This window comes from Eurypyga helias, unplaced genomic scaffold, assembly GCF_000690775.1.
Source record: "Eurypyga helias isolate BGI_N326 unplaced genomic scaffold, ASM69077v1 scaffold14420, whole genome shotgun sequence".
NCBI classification, from domain to species: domain Eukaryota; kingdom Metazoa; phylum Chordata; class Aves; order Eurypygiformes; family Eurypygidae; genus Eurypyga; species Eurypyga helias.
In genome coordinates this window covers 21,044-26,359 of record NW_010223982.1, presented here as the reverse complement: position 1 = coordinate 26,359, position 5,316 = coordinate 21,044, and positions in this window count along the sequence as shown.

Sequence of the window (5,316 nt, the reverse complement as noted above, 5' to 3'; positions counted from 1 at the left end):
AAAAAAAAAAAAAAAAAAAAAAGATTTTCAGGCATTTCTTTGTAGTGCTCTTTTCAAGAGAATTAATTGTCTCAACGCCTACATTACCTAAGCTTGTGCAAGAGGCAAATCCTCTTTGAGGCTGCCTACTTGCTGCCAAAAGCATCCCAGATAGACTGTGTGCTCTCTGTTGCAAATCTCAGTCATAAACTGCCTCATCTCCCATGAAACTGCTTGCCTGAAAGGGGGATGTACATTCCAGTCCCTCAGACAGTATCTTTTGTGTGGCATTTACTTGAGTATCACAACACCCCAGTCCCTCTGCAGCTGCCCCATATTTGTTTCCTTGGGCAGAGGTGTCTCTGGCTTTTGAAGGATATTTTCCTGAGCCATGAGGAAGGGAAGCATTTTTTACATTAAGCTCTACCTCCATTTCTGCCCCACTGGCATCAGTCATTAATACTTACCTAGCAGCACCCATGCTTCACTGGGAGGTAGGTAGAAGATGACAGTGAGGAAGGAACATTTAGTGCCCCAGCAACAACAAATGCAATTTCTGTCTACAGCCAACAAACTAGGGGTCAGGGAGATCACACCAAGTGATCTGTATTCAAAGTGCAGCAGTCATTAGTGTTGGTCAAAACAAAACAGAACAAAAGTGTGTGTGGAGAGGGGTGGTGGTGTTGAATACAGAGGAGCTGAATCAACCAGGTTTACATGTGAACTGCCCGGTAACACCAACGATACAATCTAATGGAGTTTAAAACAATATCCAAATCTTTCTATTGGCAGTACAAACTAAGAGGGATCTGAATGGCAAAAATCAAAATACCTGGTGAAGGGACTATTTCAAGGCAGTGGGAGGAAGGAGTTACCTTCTGTGATATTATATTCCCCATAATGAATGGGGGAAAAGACTCTTCTCATTCTTTTATACTGCTATAAACCTATTTCTTATGGATTTTATGAAATAAGTATAGCTGGATTAATGAAAATCATATGGAAACTAATGCTTTACCTGTGTTATCTGCTTCTGATTTATTTGCTGAAAAAGAATGAAGATATTTCCCAGAAATATTACCCACTTTCAGTATAGCAAAGTATCTTAATAATTGTGGAAAAAATAAAAAAAAATCCTTACAAAGTAAGCCTTCAAACAGCTAATATCATTTTTACACTTGTATTTTGAAATAGGATTGTGTAAAGCTAAATTTAACTTTTTTTTTTTTCTAGCATCAGATGCTGTCAAGTTATTTAAATTTAAAATCTCAGAGGAATGGATATTACATATTTCATAATGTTGTTACGACCGTTTGCATTATATTTAAAGTTGAATTTTCAGGTCTAAATTAACAATGGTTAATTAAATTAACAGAGAAACAAACCATGTATCTTAGCAGACAGTTATACACCTGCACACCTGTAATTGAGCCATCTCAGCATACTTTTGCAAAACAGTGTATTATATTTGGCAGTCCTTAGACCATAAATTCTATTATGTTGTTGCTATTGGTTTTGTATTTAAGGCGTTTTGGTGATGTAAGCCCTTGTTAGCTAAGGTCAGTGAGCACTAGTAAGCAGATGAATACGATGTAAATTGGTAGAAGACATTTGCTGAAAGTATGGACATATCTCACAGAGGTGATGGTCAACTGTTGCTGAACTCTCTGCTTGTCTAGCCTAAATGTTTGAGCAACCCAACAGTCTCACTCCCCTCATGATTATTGACAGCTGGATCATGGCTACCCATAGTTTAGGATACAGAGCTGATGGAAACCTATCTGGCATCCTTTCATCTCTGTGTGCAGAAGGCTCACCTTATTTTTGTTGTGATTTGATGTATGGCCTACTTCTTGTCTGGGAACACATGGAAATTTTACCAAGGCATATAAATAGTAAGACTGACTCTACAGCTTTCGGCTGTGGGAAGGTGGTACAAGAAGGCAAACATGATACTTTGAACCTGTGTGGGAAGAGAGAGATTCTGTAGGTATTCATATAATGGCAAAGACTTTGAGCTGCAGATGCTTGACTGGGAGAAGGTTGGTTAGACAAAATCCAAAATTGCCTCTGAAATTCCTTCCTGCAGCATAAAATCTCTTCCCTTCCTGAAGCACCTTTCCGGTCCAGAAGTCCCTCTCCATCTTACTCTGAATTTGGCATTTAGGCCACTTCTCTGGGAATGAGGAGACTTGTTCTGAGAAAAATTCCTTTTTTTTTTTTTTCTTGGAGGAAGTTGAGTGGCCTTTCATATCCCAGAAGTTCTAATACCTTGGTCAGCAGGCACCACACTTTCCCATATCATTCTGCCATTGGTCAACTGTTATATAAAATGTATATGATCTCTTTGATCCATCTTTTACATGTATTTCGTGTTGAAAGGATGATTTTAGGCATCTACTTTCAGGAAAGTTTTGGGGTTGTGAATGCCTAAAAGTAGTTTTCTCAGGACAAATCCAGATTTACTGCTGGGATACATGATGGCATACCCATAGCCCTCTGAGAACTAGTTCTTACTGGGTTTCCTTTCTGTAGAAGTTACGGTGTGGGTGCTCACTTGTGTGTGCGCTAATTTTGTCCAAATATTGACTATAGGTATGGCCTTGGCATGTATCAGAGACTGGGTAAATGAGTACTAAATCCAACCTACAGATGTCCAAAACAAGTACTGAAGCATTATCCTCAGCAGGGCTTGTCAGCCCATTTATCCACTGTCTTTGACTGGTCTTCAGTTTCTCCAAACCTTTTTAGGTTTCTATCTCTTCCCAGGGAGATACTGATTCAGGCCTGGAATGACACTGGACAGCAGGGCAGCTAGACATGAAGCATTATGATAATGGGTCATACAGATGCAAGGAAACGACCAAATTGATTTTCCATGTGTCACTAAGGGATTCTCATCTCCCACCTGTTGACGTTCCATACTTGTTAGCTTGCACCTTGTCTCTGCTTGGGTGAAGCTAGTTCTTGGCAGTAAGAACCAGGTGCAGCACAAAGTAAATCCATGACACAGTCTAGGTTATACATACACTGTCTCATGAATCTCTTGATTCAGAGACCCTCATCCTGGTGCTGACCAAAATATGTTAGTAGAGATAGAGCCAATATAAATGCAATCTGATGTTTTAAATACCTAGCATCTAAGTGCTCTTTGTGAGTATGATTTGCCTTTAGCTTTGAATAAATTCAAATGTCAATAATTTTTACTAATTCAAAGGCTCACTTGCCTTCAAAATAGTAAGAAGAAACTATCGGAGTCAAAAAAATCTTCTTCTTGGAAGAATTTCCTTTTCCTCGGAGTTCCTTTTTGCTGCATACTTTTCTCATGCATTCCTTGCATTATTAAGGTTTCAAAGTGCAGGTGCAAAAACACCTAATAGAAGTGAGATTTAGCTTAGTTAATACCTTCCCTTCATGTATAATTAGTCTCTAGGACACTACACTAGAGACAGAAAAAAACCATTCTGTCCTTCCTTCAGATTTCTTCCTCCGTTTTTTTTTTTTGTTTTTTTTTTTTTACTAAGCCTCAGACATTATGGCTATTAATACTGTTGGATACTCTTCTCAGCTTATCATAAAACATCTGCTCCCATTTTGTCCACTTTAGTGACAAAGATGTATGGCATGCTAAGATGTATTAATAATGCTCTTCTCTTGAATGAGTATCTTCACTTTCATACACACTGTTAAATAATCAGATCCATGTGCTGAAATGACAGATACTACTTTGGAATCAACTCTAAGAATATTGGTTAGTATGGCGGGGGGGCATTCCTCTGCTGGTTTATTTTTCTTTAGTATTACTGTTACATTGGCTTGTCTCACCATCTGTAACAAATTGCTTTTCTCTCAGAAATTTTCAAATAATTTAGTTAAGAGATTGTTAACCATATGTAGAATAATTTCTATTCAGTCCTGGACTACATCCATTGGTCCTAAAGCTGTATTGTTTAAGAGGTTTCATATGGCTACCCCATCACTAAATGTACAGTAAAATACACATCTTTTTATTTCCTTTTCTCTTTTAAGCTCTGAGGGTTTTTATGGCAACACAAGTAAAATAAACTTTGTCTTGGAGTGCCTAATGTCATGTAATGACTGAGACAAGTCAGTTTAAATGTTTTATAACATTCTTCAGCATTACTGAGAGCTTCTGACAATATTATTTAGGCAAAAGGAGAGTCTATTAGTTTACATGCTAGTATCTACCATGTGTATGCTTTTTTATTTAAGCAGAGTTTAAATTGAACACACCCATTCCACCCTATTCCTGCGTCTCTGTTTTAAAGAGTTGTCTACATCTTCAAGCAGTCTTTAATTTTATACCCAAACACCCAACTGAAAAACTACACCTCATTCATTTATTTCCCTTATTTCCAATATGGAACTTCTCAAGTGTAACCGTGTGGCACGTTGAGATCTGACGTGAAAGACAACTACATTTCCTTCATGTTAGAGGTGTTTGCCTGGGAATCTTTGGGTTTATTGATGTTTACCTAGCTAGTCGATGAGAATCTTTGTCAAGTAGTAGTGTATACATGGCAATGAAAATGATAGTGTAATTTGCCTCTATTGCTTCCTGATATCAGGATTCTGCTGCACTGCCAATTTCATATCTGTTGTTATTATTTGTTTGACAGAATCAAAAACATGCCAGGTGCTTTGCAAAACAGAGAACAAGAAAAATCCCTTTCCAGAAGAGATGACAGCCTGAATAGAAATGACATAATGGCAGGAGACAAAGGAAGCAGAAAGGGGAAGCAAAGCAAGAGTTATAACCATAAGATCATGAGATTGGTTTGGAGGCACAGTGAACGCTATGAGGCATTTTTTTAAAGCGCATAAGGACTGTAGTTGGGATTAGAGAATGGAAATGTAGAAAAGAAGCATGGAAAGGAATGGAGAAGAAGGGAGGAACAGACTGGCAACAGGAGGAAGCGTAAACAGAGGTGTATGGGAGAGGCCAGAACACACACCTGACAAACTGAGGATTATGACTAATGCCAAGAATGAAAGACCACATCTGAAGAGCATGATGATTTCAGGAGGATGGCGAAGCAGGAGATGGCGATGCCGCTAGGGAGAGAAGAGCCAGCAAAGCTGCCTTGGAAGCCTGCCCTGGAAACTCCTCAAACTAATATAACCCTGCTTCCCCATCTTCTTTCTAGCTCCCCTCTTATACACACAATATGTATAAAGAAGAGCAAAGGAGAAGGAGAAGCAGCTAAATCAGACATTTCCAAAGATCCTGCTGGGGAGGAAGTTGAGGCTGGGATGATACAGATTTACTCCTACTGATGCTTCTGCTGGTAGCAAGTGGCAGAGACCATCCTGTTA